Source organism: Phragmites australis, chromosome 6 (genome assembly GCF_958298935.1).
Source record: "Phragmites australis chromosome 6, lpPhrAust1.1, whole genome shotgun sequence".
Lineage (NCBI taxonomy): Eukaryota > Viridiplantae > Streptophyta > Magnoliopsida > Poales > Poaceae > Phragmites > Phragmites australis.
Genome location: NC_084926.1, coordinates 25,656,698 through 25,678,463, shown reverse-complemented (window position 1 = coordinate 25,678,463; position 21,766 = coordinate 25,656,698).

Sequence of the window (21,766 nt, the reverse complement as noted above, 5' to 3'; positions counted from 1 at the left end):
CCGGATAACTACTTTTTACCCTACCTAGAAGATAAATATCCATTGTAGTAACTATCGTGGTGCCTGCCCCCTGAAGGGGGCGAGTCGGTCACCAATTGCGGCTCAACATCGCACTGTGAGGGGTGTCAGGATAGCCTCCATTACTCCGGGGTGTCAGAGCGGTGTCCACCAGCCTAGGTGTTTAATGCTGGTCACCTCCTTGCAGGCAAAGCATGACTGGTGCTCCCCTTGCGGCAGATCTTTCCTGAGGCCTGATGACTCACCCTGTAGTCTCCGAGAAATCGGCCCGAGCAGCTGGAGACGGGGGCCTCGGGAGGCATGGCTTCGGAAGGCAGGGGCCTCGAGAGGCTGAGGCTTCGGGGGACTAAGGCTTTGGGAGACCGAGGTTTTGGGGGGGGGGGGCTTCGGGAGGCCGGGCTGGATAAACCAAGGGAAGGCTTCACAGGTATGAAGAGGTGGCGTGAAGGAGCTCGATGGCTTCGGAGGTCGAGCCTTTAGCTGAGGGTCCGAAGATCAAGGTTCCGAAGGGACCTGGATAGTAATCTTCAACCATTATCCTCAGGCTGGTTTATTTTCCTCCAACAAGAGATAAAGATATGTTGTCCAATATTCCTACGTCAGATGTACCCGTTTGAGAGGTACATGGGAATTCTCAAGAAGTATGTATAGAATCAATCTCGTCTAGAGGGCAACATCGCCTAGGTTACAAAACCGAAGAGGTAGTCTAGTTCTGCATCGATTACATGGAGCATCTAAACCATTAGGTGTGCCCATGTCTCGCCATGAGGGGAGACTGGATGGGAAGGGGACCATGGTAGGAAAGCAATCATTGCTGACTTTGCCACGTTATCTAAAGCCCATTCCACAGTCTTGCAACACATTACTGAAGTATCCCCGCATATTTACATGCATAAGGATGTGCTATGCAGAGAGAATCCAGGCTGTATGGAGGCTTGGATCACAAAATAACACAATTGTAGCTTCAATAACTTGTTGGTAGTGCGACTCATTAATAATAGTTCAATAGAGGACAATATTTGCTAGTTGGCAAGATGACCAAGTCACATAGTCATGAAATTTGAAGCATCTGACATAAATGGATACACCTTTTATATAGGAGCACCGGATAGTAAGAGCACGGGATAGTAAGAGCATGGTACAGAGCACCGATGTGTGCATAGATGCCTTCTAGGAAAATGTGGGGTTTGTGTATACTATGAGTACGTAGAGAAGATTTAGGAACTCGACTATGTATGTTTCAAGATCCCCCTCTTTCGGTGCCATTGCTTCTCACTCTCAAGTATTAAGGTAGAGATGTACGGAATGACTATTGTTAATCTTGAATGTGCCGCATACAAAGATGAACCATTTGTACTCCCTAAGCAAAAAATCCAGATCTTATATGTTCAAGACCCATCAAATCTAAAACTTCACGTAGTCCTTCAGAGAAAAAGAAGGATTGTAGGAGTTGAGAATGTTGTGGACGAAGAGTACAATCAATTTGATGAGTACCCTCTTGGAGATGGCATCGTCCTTAATGAAAAACAACTTTGATCAGGGCGGCTTGCTATTTGCGCATCGATCATCAAGAAGGGCTGATTGTTAAAGCTATATGATGTTACTCAATTTTTATGTACCTATATATTGCAATGTAATATGTTAAAATGAATTAGTTATAAATTTACTTCAAATTTGATCTCATTAATTTAGAGTTTGTATGAATTAGGTCAAGTTTAATTTAGGGTTACATTAATTACATAAATGGGATCTACACCATGTGATAGTACACATTAGACAAAAAATTGCATAAAAGTTTCATCTCATTTGGAGTTTGTATGAATTAAATATGATTTTTGTAAATTAAAATCAATTGTTTAAAAAATTACTAGTTTAGACAGTTCAAAAAATGGAACTATCTATACTATTTTTTTACAGACCGTTGTTTTTTCCGACCGTCTGTACTATCAATTTCCAGACATTTGCAGACCGTTGTTTTTTCCGACCGTCTGTACTATCAATTTCCAGACATTTGACTAAAATTTGGCAAATTCATAACTAATTCAAACTAACTCCAAATGAGATGAAGTTTTTATGTAAATTTATGGTTTATTGTGTACTATCACATGGTGTTAAGATCAACAAGTACAAATAAGAGTACAATTAAATTTCATTACTTCCCTCTCTTAGACAGAAACAACCTTAACGAAGAACAACTTTCGAGACCAATAGCATGTTTAGTGTTGATGTTAAATTTTGGGTTATAATAACATGAATGATATATACACCATTTTATAGTACACATGAAACCATAAATTTACATAAAATTTCTAACTCATTTGGATTGGTATGAATTACTTATGATTTTTGCAAGTTTTAATGATTTGTTTAGAAAATCAATAGTACATAAGGGTTATTATTTTGAACCGTCTGTAATGTTAGTACAGATGGCTATGTATAACGAGCTGTTTGTACCCATAATATTAGTACAAACAACTTGTTATACATAGCTATCTGTACTAATATTAGTTCAGATGGCTCTAACTTATAACCTGTCTGGGATATGGTGGATATAAATATTGTTTCGTCCAACTCGTGCCGCCACCAAGTTCTTTCCTAAACCCTAGCCACCTCCTCTCCGTGACAACCTCCCCGGCGACCGCACTTGTCCCTGACGACTCCTCCCCGATCGACGACAGCGTCCTCCATCCCCTTCCCCGGCGACTGCTCCCCGGCCGACTACAGCGTCCTCCCTCCCCGACGATTCCTCCCTGGTCAATGATAGCATGCTCCCTCCCCGACGGCCCCCCTCCTGGTGACCTCCCTCCCTGGCGCTCCTCTATTCCCGGTGACCTCCCTCCCTTTTGCCACCCTCCACTTTCCCGTCAGCCACTGATAAGCCCTTCACGCGTTTGTTGACCTACCTTCGCTCGGCTTCATTTGAGGATGAGACTCCTTGCATAAGGATTTCATAGCAAGGGAAAAATACGATGAGGATTGGAGGCGGATTGAGTCATTCATGAACAATTGCGCTCCTGTACCATTGCCATTCGTTTACCTATTTGAGCGGTCCTGGTAATTCCTTTACATTTCAGTATTTTTAGTCTTTATTGATTAGCTTTGGCTTGGCCAATGTACAGGGCCGGTCCGGGGGAGGGGAGCGGGGCGGCCGCCCCGGGCCCCCAAAACCTAGGGTCCTATATGTATATGTATACTACTATGTATGTGTTCTGTCCGGCCAAAAAGCAAACTGAAAAAATTAGGTCTGGGCGAGTGGGCGTCTTGCAGCAGGTGGCGTTCGGACTCCGATGTGACTCTTTGATTGCTCTACCGCCTCGACGCGATCACGTGATTCACGACTCGTTGCCTTGTCGGGTAATGGAGTTGTGATTGCTAATCCTGGTGCTGACAAATACAGAGACTTGACTGAGAAGTATGTGTTTATTTTACCCTCTCATATAGTCATATGTCTTGTCTGCATCTTATTTTCTTTATTCATGTTATTGTATACTGGGGCATACCATTTTTTTCATATGATACATGCAACTGCTATTTGTTTGATATAAAAAAATATAACACTATTACTTTGAGCCACTTTGCTATATAAATATTTCAAAATTTATATTTAATAGATGCCCTATTTTTAATCTCGTCTTAGGCCACCGAAATATCAGGATCGACCCTGCCAATGTAACCTTGAACATGTTAACAAACCTGCCAGCTGAGCAGCAATTTAATGGGTTAGTGAAGTGCTAAAGGCATGTGAGCCCTCGTTTCCTTAATGTGCCAGTTCTTTCCTGAAGTTTGGCCACCAACAAGACGGGCTTATTTCAAGTTTAATTAACCAAGATGAAAAGTCCCTCTTTTAAGTCAGATCAAATACTGAGAGAGGTGGAGATATTGTGTAGCGATGGAGATTGACATTAACATCTTGTTGCACTGGTTATCGTTTTTATAGAATAAAAACCAACCACTAGCTGTGTGCCACTTTGTACAAATATCTAGGTGTGCCTATTTGCGAAAACTTAAGTTTATCTGATTATTGATTCTACACATGCTACAATGCAGAAATTTCAGCAAGAGGACAAAAAGCTTTCCAGCTCTGAGGCTTATCACCGCAGATTGGAGACACAGCGAAAGGTTTTGCTCATTTCTCCTGTGTCTATCTCAACATCTAAGTTAGTGACTGGTCTTTTGTAGGAGCTACTCCTGCCATGTAATAAGTTCTATTTGTCTTGTGATTTTTGTATATGCATAAAATATCATGATACACTTGGTATCCCTATGTGCACAACACCCCTCGTGAAATTTCTTCCATGTTGAAATTCATCCGTACTATGAAATAGCAAGCAAAAAGAAGCTTGTTTATCTGCTCATTTCTCCTGTGCCTATCTAAAAAAGAAGCTTGTTTATCTGCTCAACTATAGTATCGAAGAATTGAACCTTGATATTTTGCAAATGTGCATATGTTTTTTTAGCAATGCTCCCTGTACGTTTGAACCATCTTCAATTATTATGGTTGTGACTCTGGAGAGGCCATACGTCAGATGATCTTTAATATTTTCAAGGAATTCAGTGTTTTCTTTTGAAAGTTGCTCCACCTCACATATATCATTAGATACTTCACAGATTGAGACTATATGGATGGCTAAAATTCATATAAGTTTATATTATGCCCAAAATATTATGGATACTGAAAGAATTGATTGAATGTATGTAGGCTGAACAAAAGGTTTGTGAGGAAAGTGAAAGGTTGCTACTGCAGTTCTGATTGCCAATCTTTTTAATTTTCTTTCTAAGATCGATTCGTATTCTATTTCCACATATATATATTCTAAGCTTCTGAATTGGCAACTTGGGCTAGTTAATGGTTTGTTAGCAGATTTTTACTAAGTTTAGCAAATCTGAATTAGTAAATGAATAGATTGTCACAACATCTTCTATCATTATAACAAGTTCTTAATAAGCATGTGACTTTTCTTATTTTGATGATGGTATCTGGAGATGAACTTGAACTGCCTTAGACCTCTTCTCCTCAACAAGAAGAGGGGATCATTGCACAACATGATGAGAAGGCCACTTCTCAGGAGAAAACATAACAAACTATGGGGATGAAGCGAAAGCGAGGTGGCTGAGCTAAAAACCGAATACCCACGGGTCACTACACCATAAATCAAATCAATGAGGAAGGTGTGCCAACAAAACCTTAGTAAGCTCAGATGGTATTTTGTAGAGCATGCGCCTCACTTGGAAGGACAAGGGTCAAGATAACTTATCTAAACTGGAAGGTCATGCTGTAGAGCGACAAAAGCTTCTTGTGAGAAACAATTAAATCTCAATTTGACTTTCGTGAAGGATGCTCCTTGGAGGCCGTGGAAAGATAGGCAATTGCAAAGATGAGCGAGGCGTGGAAGACCTAGAAGGGCGAGCTGTATAATACATATGTGAAGATCTTGTCCCTCATAATATTGCTTACGGGTATTTGGCGGATTAATGGACATAGTTTATGGCAAGGTGCCAGTCTGAGGAATTTCAGCAATAGAGTCAAACTAACAAGGCGTGCCTGTCATGCAACATGCGCCCCCACAGGCTCGGCACTGGTGAGTACATGCGCAAAGAGTTTGATTGGAACAAGGAGGATGAGCAGGCAGTTCGGGAGAACCACTCCAGTCCATTTTCCCAAATCCTAGAGAGGCGGGCCTGGAACTGGTTTCAAGAAAAGGTTGTATGCTCGTCTGATGGTTCTGTCACCTTTAAGAAGCTAGAAACCAAGCAAGTGGTTCAAAGGATCTTGCAACTTTCGGAAGAATCCACTTAAGGATTATTTCAGCCATCTTTGAGAAACAAAGAGCACCCGGGTCGCATGCGTGGCATAGGTGTTTCTGTTCCATGGAAGTTGGGATTTCCTAACGACACTGATTCATATAGGAGCCAAAGGAGAAACAACACTGAGCGTGAAGTGGCCGAGCGTGAATAGGTGAGAATGGAGATTGTCGCTAAGGTCGAAGCAAGGATAAAAGAAAAGAAGGATATGCTTGCTGAAAGGATGGAACAATGGGTCGAGGAGCGTGTATAGGCTATCAGGCTACAGGATGTAGCCACGACACTTAAATCTCCACCGGCTCGACACCGGAGTAGCTGCACATCTGCGAAACTTAGTGCTCTAGATAACATGCTTAATCAACATGACTTCCCTGTTGGTGGATTTGAAGGTGACAGCCCCTTGGATGACATTCCAAAAGAGGTCCTTATCAATATATACCCCGTCGATGTCATAGAGGTGGCCGCAAGTGCAAGCTCGTACTGCCCACCACTGTTGGCCCCGATAACATCATTGAGGTTGGCACAGGCTTGGCATTCCCATGCGATGGAGAACAGATGATTCACGAGTCCTGCTATAGCCTGGTTACGTTAGGGTGTCAGTGAACATGGTATATATGAATTGCACATCCCTCCTACTTCCTATTCCCCTAGAGGGCGATGTTAGGACACATGGGGAGGTCGTCCACTCCTTCATCCAGTGACTAAAGAAGTTTATAACACTGGTTGTCCCTCCACTGCCTCCACAGCCTCTGTATTCAGTACGCGATGTTAGCGACTTGTCTTTTTTTCATGCTCCACCAAAGGTCAAATCTCCTTCTGCACCACATGAGCAACAATAATTGTCCATCAAATCTGGCCAATAGTCCACTAAAATGGCACCTCACAAAAAGCGCAGAGCCAGCAAACAGTTTGACAAGAGCAAGGAGGTAGAAGAAGAAACTCTATTGAACACCTATGTGGCAGGCCAGTCGTTACTGAGCAAGAAAAGCATTAGAGAGATTGGGCTGGACAAGTATGATTCTACACAACCTATACATGAAGAGGATCCATGAGGAGAAAATCTTTCTCCTCATGGTTTCAATGCCAAGTACCAATGACAACATTTCCTAAAACCAGCTGGAACCTTCCTCGTGACCTTCGACGATTTATTCCTCCTCTATCATCATAACATGCTTGACATCAGTCTAATGACATGCTGGATACTGTAAATATTGTTAATTATAGTCTATGCTTAATGAACCGCCTAACTCATTGATACGCTCAATCATCTATATCACTCTTATGTGTGGAAATATGATTCAAGATGCCGAGAGAGAATCCGAGAATTGGATTCCTCAATCCACAGGTCGTATGTGGGTCAGCGACCACTTGGTCTCTGAGGGAGGTAGAGAAATACGTCGTAGAGGCCATGGTTGCTCTCTGTGGATCAAAGGACCTTATTCTTCTACCGTACAACTACCGAGACTATTGGATGGTAGTTTGTATCTATACACACAATCAACACTGCATATACCTCGACCCTAGGAACTACGATACAGAGAGGTATTCAGATCTGATAGGCTTACTGACAAGGGCATTAACAAGGTATGCTTCGATGGGTAGGCTTGTATGGAGAGAGAAAACCATTGGTGACCCACCAACATAAGTTCTCGGTGATAATTCCACCTTCACACATCAATTTACCATTATAATATGCATTCCATAGAACTAAATTTACCATGCATAAATTTCTACAGTGTCACAAGCAGCCACAGGGCACCTACCTCTGTGGGTACTATGTTGTCCAATATATCATGCAAATCGTTAGCTCTAGTCCACTAGTATACCAGTATATCCGCCGGTTAGTGTAATTATAGTATATTAAAATGCATTTTTGATCATTGTGCCTAACTATTTTAATTTTCTTCTACATAAATATAAATTTGCTACAAATATTCTTGAGAAGGACAATCTCATGTATATTAAAAATAGCTCATCTATTTCATACATACAGAGATATAAAGGAGATCGGTGAATTTCATGATCGCAACAACTTTAGGAGCAAAGGTTTGTAATTTCAACAGTACCTGGTCAGTTCAATATATTGAAAATGCTTGCATCTTGCAGCCTACTGATTTATTATACCTTTATGGCTAATAATATAGAAAATGAAGCAAATGAGCTCATTACTTTCTTTTAATTCATTGTGCTAAAGCTAATTTGCTGGTTTATATATTGTTAGGAATGGGGTTGACTCAAGAATGAAGAATGTTTTGCTTTGCTTTGAATGAAAATGACAAATATGAAGGTGAAGTGTATGATATGTGTATGACTTTGTGACTTTATATAAATTAATGTGTAAGACTTTGTGAGTTTCATAACGACTTTGCATGATATGTGTATGACTTTGTGATATTAATGAAGATGCTTGATCTTCTATGAATATGTTGTTGAATGATCTGTTGTGAATGGACTGTGATATGTTGTTGAAAGATCTCTATATCATATGTTGCGAATGCATTCAGTAATATATACATTAATACTGTATAAATGAATGTACAGATGGTTCTAAGCCTACAACCATCTATGATATTCCTATAGTACAGACGACTCAAAGTGGGAGTCACATGTACTGTTACTACTTCACATACAGCTCGACACTGGAGTGGTCTGCACTGAACCAAGTTCACAAATGACTCAACTTGTGAGCTGTCTGTAATATTCCTCTAGTATAGACGGCTCCAGTCATGAGCCGTCTGTACTAAGCCCGTATGTACAAATCTGATTTTTGTAGACTCTTTTTCACATATGGATTGAAAAAGCGTCCTGCACAGGGTTTCCGAACTGTCTGTACAAATCATTTCTCCATTAGTGGATCCTTTAGATTGTGTTCTCCAATCTTGAGATGAGCTTGACGAAGTTTCCTTTGGAAGGGAGAGGAGCTAGATAAGGTGTGTGACGACCATTGCTTGGTCAATTGGTCAACAGTAACCGAACAAAAGGAAAAGAGAGGCCAATGAATTACTAATATACAGAGATTTGCACAAAGCTCTTCGCCTTTGATGGCTCTGTTTTCAATGGTAGGACGATGATCGACCATAGCAGGGGCTTCCATTGCCATGTGATCAGACTCACAAAGATCTATTCAATGCATCCTCTGTTGTTCAATGCATAACAGGGAAAAAGCTGAATTTTGGCACTTGAGCTGGATAAACGAACAAGCACCAAGAAACATTGCTCCATTAATATTGGCCAAATCAAAGAGATAGAACTTTCAGGTCAACCAAGGTCTTCGCTACCATCAATGGCTGGCATACCTAGAGGATATTACAGGACATGAAGAGTTGCTACAGTTAGTGGATCTTTGGGACAAGATCAAACACATCCAACTCACACAAAACGAGCCTGATACGATCATGTGGCGATGGATAACACATAGGAAATACATGGCCAAAAGTGGATACAAAGTGCAATTCCATGACACAATCATGAAACACAGCATGAGTGCAATCTGGAAGGCCAAAGTTCAACCGAAATGCAAAACATTCACATGGCTCCTCCTGCAAAACAAGACTAACAGCAGACGACCCGGCCAAAAGAGGATGGCCCCATGACCAGGCCTGCCGATTATGTGATCTAGAAAATGAGACACCAACGCACCTTTGCAAAGACTGCGTTTTCACGAGAAGTGTGGTCACACCTTCAAATTTTGCTGCAGCTACACAACATTCCAATGGTGGATCAATGTAACACCCTTTTTGGATGGTGGCGCGCGTGGAATATTTGGAAAGAGAGAAATTCAAGGACCTTCCAAAACTCACGTAACACAACACTCGAAATGGCTCACAAGATCAAGGACGAGACCTACACGTTCACTCGCAGTACCTTCTTTTCCTCAACCCTGTTTTGCTCATGCTGAGTTGTTTGCTATGTTCCTGCATCACTGGCTGGGCAATTGGGCCTTTTTCCTTCTTTTTGTTTTCCCAAGCTCTTATTTTCTATCTTGTCTAATAAATTTGGCAAACCTCCTGCTGTCATTTCGAAAAAAATTGATATGGAGTTGGTGATGAACGTGGATGGTTATGACAGGTGGGTGGAGAGGAGAGGGAAAAAATGTGTGAGTTCTTTTGTTCTTCTTTTGAGTGCACACGCTGAATTGGGGTACTGAGTAGTCGTAAGCTCACAGATTCATACTTTTGCTGTAGAACCTGCTCCACATATGAAGCTATGGTCCAATATAATTCGTCGACTGAGAGTAAAACTGTTGTAGCATCTAGGTCCTTAGATAAGTGGTAAGTATTTCAGTGATTAATGAAAACCATATCATTGTGACTAACAAGTTTTTTTGAAGGGAAATTAAAATTTTAGTTCACAATGTTGTTAGGTGATTTTGGTCCCTTAATTGATTGGATGAGTGATCAAAGGATGTGAACATCAAGATTGAGGACCTTCTAGTTCTAAGTGTCATAAGGAGATGATGGACACTTAGGTATAGGCTCTCTTTTGTTCTTTGACTGTACTATAAAGAGGGGCTAAAAGTAGTATCTTGACCTAGTTGAGTCTAGATTTGGTTGGATGCACACTCGTCAAATTCTAGCACTAGATAGCTCAGAGAAGTCCATGTATGAGTTGAAAAGAAGATACAACTTAAAGAAGCTTGAATTGGACAAGTTCTAAAAAACCTATATACGTCGGATGGTCCAGTGCTAAGGAGTTTGTACACACTGGAGTATTTGTTCAAAAGTGGGCCTCAATGATTTTACACACCGGATGATCTGACAAGGTTAAGTTGTTTGCGCCGGAGTATTTTTTTCAAAAGAGAGATTTAAAAAGTTGTACATGCCGGGTTGTCCGGCGTATACATCAGAGGCATCATTGGAGTAAAGTCCAGATGAACTTCCTTCGGTTCAATGGAAGTTGGAGTCATATACACCGGATGGTCCGGCGTATGTATCGGAGGTTTCATTGGAGGATCCAATGCTTGTAATGGCTAGTTTTGGGTCGACGGTTCACACCGGATGGTCTGATGTTTAGATCCTTTGCACGCCGGATCATCCGACATTCACGACAAATATGGGTGGTTGGAAAACAGCTAGTTTTGGACCTCAAGTCTATAAATACCCCCTCATTTTGTCTAAGTGGAATCTCTTGCGAGCTAGAAGAGCTAAAACACTTAGTGTGTGACCAAGAGGCAAGGAAGTGCACTACAGTGATTTGTGAAGTTACTAATTGAAGATTAAGGATATAGTTAGTGCAAGGAGAGTAGCAAGCGTGCATCTTACTATAGTCTAGGCTTGATTTGAGTCAACTGAAGCTATTGTCTTATTAGTCTTAGTGGTTGGCAACACCTAGCCGGTCTTGATGATTTGAATTATCTTGGTGAGCTCTTAGGGTTCTTTTGGGGGCTCCAAGACGAAGCATTGTGCTTGGTTTGAAGCCCACCAATCCGGAGATGGAGAATTGGCTATGACTAGGGAGCACTTGAGTCTTGATGACTCAAGGGGGAGCGATCACTACTATAGAAATGATTTAGTGGGACGCCTTTTTACAGACAGGTATATAGAGCCATTTATGTAAAGATTATCACAGACGACTATAAATAAGAACTGTCTGTGATAATGATGAGACCCTGTGGCGGTGGTGGGATGTTTTATTACAGACGGTTCCTTCGATATTAGTATTACAGTTGACTTGTATTTTGAGCTGTCTGTAATTAAAATAATATCACAGACGGCTGCACATATGAGCCGCCTATAATATTAATACAAACGACTTGTGTTTGGAGCCATCTATAATAAAATAAATATCATAGATGACTCCAAACATGAGTCATCCATAAAATTAATACAGACTACTTCAAACACAAGCCATCTGAGAAAATAGCCAATGAGAGGTGGGACACTTTAGTACAGATAACTCCAAATATGAAGCCATCTGTACTATTAGAATAGTACATCATCCCCTACATCTGGATCAAAGCATTATGTTCTATTTTGGTTTAGATGGTCTTGATTTTAGTTTGGAGAGCGAGCTAGATCTAGATCTAGATCTAGATATTTTCCATAATGACATAGTTTTGTTTTATTAATTAGATGATGTAGAGTTGTGATCTAATTTAGTCTTGAGAGATCAACTATATTTCCATCTAGACTTAGATTTTTTTCATGATGATCTAGAATATATTAGTTGTTCTAGGTATATATGAAGCTCACAGTATAGATGAAGGTTTATTTATGTATTACTATAAATAGCTAGCTTTAATCTAGTGTTGTAGATAAATTTAGGATTTCTGGTATATAAACATAAAATTATCAATAACTATAGTATTTAACGACAAATTTTGAATTAATGTTTGCCCTTATTTTTAGGTATTCATGTATATAATATAACTTTAATAATTAATTTTTTTTGAATTAATTATCATTTGTATGGTTCATTCATGCATGGATGCATGGTAGCTCAATTTTTTTGACGAAAAGCTTGGTTGCTCTCTTTTATTGGGTTGATTTGACATTAATTTGCTTTGTACATTGTAGATGGATTGTGGCTGGATGTATGGTTCTCGTTCGAACCAAGGGTACCTTGATGATTTGATGGCTTTTCTGGCTGCTGCTAGGAAGGATCAATTGGAGAAGGGTGTTGAATTTATATATTGTGCTTGTTGTTATTGTAGAAACGAAAGATCCTTTCTTAGATAGAATGCAACCCTACAAATCCAAGTGCACTTGATTATCAGGGGCTTCAAACCAAACTACACGTGTTGGACCAAACATGATCAAGAGTAGAATGTGTTACATGAAGATGTTAGTATCATCGAAGAATTTGGTGCAGATGATTATGACTGTGGTGCTGCAGGTGACAATGATAGGTTGGATCAGATGTTGTGCGATGCGGATGCGAACTCGAGTACTTAGAGAGACTTTAACAAATTTATGTGCTTGATTGAGGACTCAGAGAAGCTGTTGTTCCCTAAATGCAAACTAGAATACACAAAGTTGTCTTCTGTGCTTGAACTGCTTAAATTGAAAGCAAGCGATAGTTGGTCAGACAAGAGTTTTATGTATTAGAACTCTTATCGGACATGCTTCTAGATGCAAATGATCTGCCCAAAAGCACATACGAAAAAAGCAAGTTTTTTGTCCATTGGGGATGAATGTAGAAAGGATACATGCATGTCCGAATGACTGTATCCTTTACCGTAAAGATCTATCAGACTTACATTCATGTTCAATATGCAAATCATCTCGATTCAAGCGTAAGAGTCAATCAGACGATGATGAGGTCAAGAAAGAAATTCCTGCTAAGGTGGTGTGGTATCTGCCTATAATTCTACGTCTTAAGCGTATGTTTACGAATCAAAAAGTGGCCAAATTATTGTGCTAGCACTCGGAGGGCCACAAGCAAGATGGAAAGCTAAGGCACCCTACCAATTCTCCACAGTAGAGAAACATCGACACGATCTTTGATGACTTTGGTGCAGAACCAAGGAATATAAGGTTTGCTTTGAACACGGGCAGGATGAATCCTTTTGGGAACATGAGCAACAGGCAAACACTTGGCCAGTTGTTCTCAGTATTTACAACCTACTTCCTTGGTTGTGTATGAAGTGGAAGTACTTGATGATGTCGCTACTTATCCAAGGCCCAAAACAACCTGAGAATGATATTGATGTATACCTAAGACCATTGGTAGAAGATCTAGAAACATTGTGAGGAAAGGGGTGCAAGTATGGGATGCGCATACAAAAGAGAGAATTTCACGCTACGCGTCGTGTTGTTCTGCATGATAATTGATTTGCCTGCACTACGTAACATTTCGGGCCAGAGTAAACAAGTAGACATGGCGTGCCCTCATTGCTTAGATGGTACTGTGAGTATGTGGCTACCCCACTCGCATAAAATGGTGTTCATGCACCACCGTAGGTTCCTTAATAAGTATTACCCGTACCGCAACATGAAGGAACAATTCGACTGAATGAGGGAGAGAGATTTATGTCGTAGGCATTACAGTAGTCAAGAGGTGCACAATATGGTTAAAGACCTTGATGTTGTGTTTGGAAAGGGGAGTAAAAAATCTAAGGATCATACCGGTGGCATGTGGAAGAAGAGATCGATATTGTGTGGGAGCTACCGTATTGGAAGCATCTTGAAGTTAGTCACTGCATCGACATCATGAATGTAGAGAAGAACGTGTGCGAAAGCTTGGTTGGTCTTTTACTTAATATTCCGAGCAAGATGAAGAATGGTCTCAATGCAAGGCTTGACTTGGTTGATTTGAAAATCAGGCCCGAGTTGGCACCTGAGCCCTCCAAAAAAGTTAGAACGAGGCTTCCTTCAACCTGCTATAATCTGAAAAAGGCTGAGAGAACCGAACTATGTCGGTGCTTGCATGATGTGAAAGTTTTGTCTGGTTACTCCGCTAATATCTCGAAACTTGTTTCGAGACAAGATTTGAAAATATTTGGCATGAAGTGCCATGATTGTCACGTGTTGATGACATAGATGCTTCCTGTTGCAATCTGAAATATCCAACCGACATATCTCCAAGACACAATCACCAAGCTATGTTACTTCTTCAACACAATTTCTCAAAAGGTCATCGATGCTGAAGTACTTGATGTTTTACAAGCCGATGTGGTGAAGACACTGTGTCATCTTGAGATGTAATTTCCTCCGTCGTTTTTCGATATCATGTTACATGTTATCGTTCACCTTGTGAGAGAGATAAAGATATACGGCCCAATATTTCTACATCAAATGTACTCGTTTGAGAGGCACATGGGAATTCTCAAGAAGTATGAATGAAATAGATCTCGTCTGGAGGGTAGCATCGTCCAAGATTACAAAATTGAAGAGGTAGTTGAGTTTTGCATCGATTACATGGAGCAGTTAAAACCAATTGGTGTGTCCATGTCTCGCCATGAGGGGAGACTGGATGGGAAGGGGACCATAGGTAGAAAATCAATCATTGAAGACTTTGCCACATTATCTAAAGCTTAGTTCATGGTCTTGCAACACATGACTGAAGCTTCCCCGCATATCAACATGTATAGGGACGTGCTATGTAGAGACAATCCAGGCCGTATGGAGGCTTGGATCACAGAACAACACCGCCGTAGCTTCAACAATTGGTTGATAGCACAATTTAGTAATAATAGTTCAATAGAGGACAATATTGGCTGGTTGGCCAGATGGCCAAGTCACACAGTCATGACATTTGAAGCATAAAACATAAATGGGTACACCTTTTATACCAGTTTACGAGATAGTAAGAGCACGGTACAGAATAGCGGTGTGCGCATAGATACCTTCCAGGAAAAATGTGAGGTCTGTGAGTACTATGGTTACATAGAGGAGATTTGGGAACTCGACTATGTATGTTTCAAGATCCCTCTCTTTCGGTACTGTGGGGTTGCACTCTCAAGTGTTAAGGTAGACAAGTTCAAAATTACTACTATTGACTTCGAACATGCCACGTACAAAGACGAACCATTTGTACTCGCCAAGCAAGTTGTCCAGGTCTTTTATGTGCAAGACCCGATAAATCTAAAGCTTCTCGTAGTCCTTCAGAGAAAAAGAAAGATTGTCGGAGTTGAGAATGTCATGGATGAAGAAGAGTACAATCAATTTGATGAGTACCCTCTTGGAGATGGCATCGCCCTTAACGAAGAACAACTTCTGACTGGGGCCGCTTGCTATCTACGTGCCGATCATCAAGAAGGGCTGATTGTTAAATTTGTATGATGTTACTTGATTGTACTAATGAACCTATGTATTGCATTGTACTATGTAAAAATGTGTTAGTCTAGAGAAGGTTCCATTCCTTTGTGATAGATGCTTCAAATGTCATGTGATGCATTTTCATATAGATGCATTTCATATATGTGCTTATCTCACCATATCAAGATAGTGGTCAACATGAGTTCTGCTTGAGTTGGTGGTCCCCTAGTTTCACTTAAGGCATGTAGTTGGGTTCACCATGAATATGCTTGAGAAGGGAAGTAATATGACAAGATAGAATTATTTTATGTTATGCATTCACTTGTCATATAGCTTGCACTCATGTCTACCTTTTTGCATTTGTTTTGCATTGTATGTGCATTCGGTAGTAAGATCACAAAAGAGGATATCACTCTTCGAGAATGTTGTTTGTTCTCAATATGAACATACAACTCTACAAGTGTGCTTAAATAAATGTTTGTGTTTAATACCAATTGAGTTATGTCCTAACGAATTTAGAGCTTCAATCTTTAAGCTCACAGGCAATATGCCTCATACATTTCCTTAGAGTTTTTCCCTCCCCTCTAGCTCCAGTTGCTTATTAATCTTTATTTTTGGCGCTATGATGCCAAACGGGGTGTCGGGGGGTGATCCCTGACAATAGTCCAGGGTAGACCAGACGACGTGCGTGTTGGTCAATGTTTCTATACGAATGTATCAACCTGGACTCAAGAACGCCAAGGTTTATCCAGGTTCAGGGCTATAGTGGGATAATAGTCCTACGTCATGTGTATTCTCTTATGAAATGAGTGAACATTTTATAGAATGTCTTCTCTGCCTCTACAAATAAAATCGTGATCCCTTTATATACCAGGGGCACAGATTCACAAACAAATAGACCGCGCCAAACCCTATAGAAAACCTACCCCTGATGAAGCCAACTACCTCTAGTCCATCATGATGTTGGATAGGCTTTATTGCTCTGCTCTGGTCGTACTACGCATTCTGTACTATCATTGAACATCGTCATGCTCATCGTCAGACCATCCGGTGGCATTAAATGCTGCAGGACGGGTCACTACAACTCCACACCGCCCCACGACCATGCCTCGCCAAAAGCAAGCGCCTGGGTAAGGGAAAAACACTCGAGTAGGTAGCATTAAATGAGACTTGACTAGTTAGGTGAATACCTACATCTATGATCAGCAATGTTTGGTCGCAGGACCTTGGTGCACAACCAGGAGGCTAGTCGTGCGACCTTCGCCTTGGTCGCGTGGCATGGCCATGGTCTTGACAATACCTGCCGCATGCTGACAGTTCACGGTGCAAGACTTGCCTCGTGGGGCACCTCTTTGCCTATTACATCGGCAGGGGGAGAGAGTTAGGGGAGTTGATTTTGGTGGAGTGGGAGTAGAGACAGGGGGAGCTTGGGAGTATGTTGTTTTCTATTTTGGTATATTTCACTTGTCATATCATTGTGGTTTAATTTATGCTTGGTTTAATTCTATTTCAAACTAGCATGATAGGTTGTTCTAGTGCTAGGCTTTCCCTTACTAATTGTTATATGCCGTTGTAGGCCTAGTATGATAGGGTGTATTTTATTCAAATTTCTCTACTCATTTGTGTTGTCACCAATCACCAAAAAAGGAGAGATTGTAGCCAACATGCCTCTAGGTAAGTGGTAAGTGTTTTGGTGATTAATGACAACCATATTATTGTGAACAAACATATTTGTTTTCAAGGGCAATTAAAAGATTAGTTCACCATGTTGTTGGGTGATCTTGGTCCCTTAATTAATTGGATGAGCGATCAACGGATGTGAATATCAAGATTAAGGACCTTCTAGTTCTAAGTGCCACAAGGAGACGAAGGACACTTAGAGTAGTATAGACTCTCTTTTATTCTTTGACTGTACTATAAAGAGGAGCTAAGAGTAGTATCTTGGCCTAGTTGAGTCTAGATTTGGTTGGATGCACACTGGTGAAATTCTAGCACTAGGTAGCTCAGATAAGTCCATGGATGAGTTCAAAAGAAGATAGAACTTAAAGAAGTTCAAATTGGAAAAGTTCTTAAAAACCTATATACTCTAGATGGTCCGGTACTAAGGAGTTTGTACATGCCAGAGTATTTGTTCAAAAGTGGGCCTTAAGGCTTGTACACACCGGATGATCCGACAAGGTTAAGTCAGCTGCGCCGGAGTATTTTTTTCAGAAAAGAGATTTCAAGTAGTACACGTTGGATGGTCCGGCGTACACATTGAGGCATCACCGAAATAAAGTCCAAAGGAATTTCCTTCGTTTCAATGGAAGTTTGATTCATACATGCCACATGGTCCGTTGTATGTATCAAAGGCTTCACCGTACGATTCAGTGCTTGCGATGGCTAGTTTTGGGTGGACGGTTCACACCGTATGATCCGGTATTTGGAGCATGTGCACGCTGAATCATCCAGCATTTAGGAAAATGTCGGTGGTTGGAAAATACTAGTTTTGGACCTCTAGTCTATAAATACCCCCTCATTTTGTCTCAGTGGCATCTCTTGCGAGCCAGAAGAGCTGAAACACTTAGTGTGTGATCAAGAGGCAAGGTAGTGCACTAGAGTGATTTACAAAGTTCTTAATTGAAGAATAAGGACATCATTGGTGTAAGGAGAGTAGCAAGTGTGCATCTAGCTATAGTCTAGACTTGATTTGGGTCTAATGAATCTATTTGCTTGTTACTCTTAGTGGTTGGCAACACCTAGTCGGTCTTGGTGATTGGAGGTATCTTGGTGAGCTCTTGGAGTTTTTGTGGGAGCCCTAAGAGGAAGCTTTGTGCTTGGTTTGAACCCTGCCGATCCAGAGATAGAGAAGCGGCTATCACTAGGGAGTACTTGAGTCTTGGTGACTCAAGGGAAGTGATATCCTTAGTGGATGTTTCAACGAGGATTAGGAGAGAGTGTCAACTTCTCAACACCTTGGGAAAAAATTTGGTGTCTTCTTGCCCATCTCTTTACTTTCCCGAATTTACTTTATTGCAAGCTTATGTTCTGCAGTTCTCTTCTTGTTGTAGGCTGCATGTTTTCTTGCTTACTATTCTATCAAATTTGGTTGTTGTAGTTACTTTACTATTCATCTAGGATAAGATTGTTTACTTGTTCTAGAGTTTGGTTGAATTAGTTTTAACTAGGGCCCAACTCACCCCCTCTTGAGCTATTCAATCCTTTCAACTGTGATGGACAACTCCTCTAGAACCATTCGATCCTTTCAACTGCGATGGACAATTTTGTTCTACATTAGTACAAATCATGTAGGGACATATTAGGTGCATGACACCCTTTTGAGTGAACGTGGGTCTTGAAAATACACCCTTTTGAGTAACGTGGGTCTTGATTTCGCAGTATTTACATCATGACTTACTATTAGCATATGCATTTGGTACTAGAGCTAGCCTCTCATCATGGCTTATGGTGATGATCTATCTTTCATTGCAAAATTGTTGAGGGCTACCAAAGATGATGAGTGTAATGTAACACCTAAATTTCAATTTTTGCAATAGTTTAAAATTTTGTTAGAATTTTAAACAGGAGTTGCAAATTTTGTTCAATTGAAGAAATTACTTTATAAATTTAATTTTTCCATAGGTTATATATAAGTTTGATGCATTCATGCCATCGTAGTTGCAATAGGTTTCTTTATGCGTGGAAAAAGTTTGCAAAAGTTTGCTAGAGTCGCTCGTTTAAACTCGTTTTGAAATTTGTTCAATATCTAAAAAGAGAAAAAAGCTATTCAATTTGGAAAGAAAACACCCGGGCCGAATCCTTCTCCCGGCCCACCTCTTCCCTCCCCTCTCTTCCACCCGTGTGGGCCGCCGACCTCCTTCCCACGTTGGGCCGTATCCGAGTTGGCTTGCATTGCCCCCGAGCTGCCCCTCTCCGCTTTCTCTCGCCGCAAGGCAAGCCTTGCCCGAGCTAGCTGGAGCCAAGCCACGGCACCAGAGCCGCAGCTGCCCTTCTCCTTCCTCCCACTACCCGAGCCTCATCCACCCCCAAATCGTGCGCCCGTTCAAATCGCCGTCTCCCTGCGACATTTTGACTCAATTAAACCCCGTGGCCGAGATCCCCACCCCCTATTCACTCCTTCCTTGCCGTTCCCACCTCCTTAATCCCTCACAAATGTGGAAATCAACGCAATTAAGGAAATTTAGAACCCCGTCCAATCCTTTTGAATCCGGTCGATTATCTCCCTCTCTTGCGTATTTAAGCTTCCCTTCTTCTTCCTCGCAACGTTTTGCGCATTCTCCACCCTTTTTCCCTCTTTCTCCTTCTCGGATTCAACCTCGGTGTCGGCTTCTTCTTCAACTCCAGTAAGGAGCTCTGCCGCCACAAATTCTCCGTGCCCGAGCCGCCATTGACCTTGGCTCTTGATTCTTTGGCATTGCAGAGTCTCCGGTGAAGTTTTGCGCTGCTCCTCGGTTCTTCTCCAATGTCAGATGCCGCCCTCTTTGAGCTTGAAGCCCGCCGCCTACCCCTCTTTGTTGCCGGCCTTCCTCAGCCCCTCTCCGCTGGCAAGAGGCCTCGATAAAGATTCCCCGTGAGCTCCCCTTCATTTTGCTCCTCTTTCCCCCGTGATCCGTGCCTGTTTGTGCCTCTCCATCATGGTTCCGGTGACCCCGCCGCCGTCCGTGTCTGTGCCACCGGCTGAGTCCGTCTGCTGCTTCTTTGAACCTCGACCGTCGGATCTCAATCCTACGCCCCTAATAGCACACCCCTTTATCACTTCATAACCGGCCCACCGTGGACATGGGCCGGCCTTCCAGGCCGTGTTCCATGGGTCCATAGACCAATTCCATGAGCTTTTCCAATAGAAAATTAAATTGATTTTGATTTATGACATCATAAATTAGTTTTCCAGTATAAAATCAATCTAGGTTTTTCTCTGAAAATCAAGTAAAATTTGGAGTTAATCCCCTAAAATTTCAAAAGCTCAATACTTTTTGCTCGTAGCTCCGTTTTGGATGATTTTCGCACCCAAATGTTCATAGCAACATGTAGAATCTTTTTGTAAGATTTTTTTACCTAGTTATGGTACTGTATGGTGTACTGTTCTTAGAGGTTTCCCTCGTGTGTTTTTTTTTCTGGTTTGTTGATTAGGAGGTGAGCAGTTCTGGAATCTTCAAGATCAAGCTTTCGAGGACTTTAAGTAACCCTCCGCTAAAGGCAAGTGTCCTTGAACATTTTGACCCCTATTTTAGGATTCATGTGTAGCTATTTTATTCATTTTGTGCATGCTTCTCTAATTTGGAATCCTATCTTAGGGTTTACCAGCTTTGTATGATTATTCCTTGTCGACGCTGTTTAACCATGGGTTAAAATGGGTAGTATATGCTAGTGCAGTCATTGTTAGGGAAAATATTAATCTTGACTAATGTCTATGCAACCAGAATCGGGTATGGTAATCTTGTAGCAACATGGTATAGGGATCATAACCGGATGATTGGTTTGAGGTGGTGCTGAACAGTAGGCTTGTGTTTGTTCCTGTGTGGGGTCGTAAGGACAGGTTCTTGAACATGTAACCAAGTGAATCCGCACAACCACGAGGCCTATATGGGTACGGTCTGGCAAACTAATTATCCACCCCTCTAACTCTGTGAGCACCGTGGTGATTTGGTACCTAAAAACCAAATAAAACATAATGTGTGAGTAAAATATGACACTAAAAGAGCAAACAGCGTATCAGAATCCAATGAAGAATCAAATTTTGAAGGATTTATTTCTGATAGCAAAAAATATTAAGAATCTCTGCAAGAAACTAAATTTTTGGCTACCAACAGAGACGGTAGAAACTCTCTACAAGAAATCATCCTTATGCAATTGTGCGATTAACATAGTTGCTATTGATAAGTAGCAAATGACTAGTATCCTGAGGGAGCTCTTTGAGGTAGCACTTAAAGGTAGATCATGTGTCTATCAAAAACCTTATCCCAATTATTATGATATAATTCTATATCCTCATCGATTCAAGGTTCCTAATTTTATCAAATTTAATGGGGAGGATGGTAGAACCACCATAGAACACATAGGGCAATGTCTTGCACAATGTGGTGAAGCCAGTAGTAGTGATGCTTGTAGATTGTGTTTATTTCCTTTATCACTTTCCGACAATACATTTACTTGGTTTACTTCGCTTGCACCTAATTCTATTCATACATGGGTGCAACTTGAGAAAAAATTTCATGAATATTTCTATACTGGAGACATGGAGTTGAGAT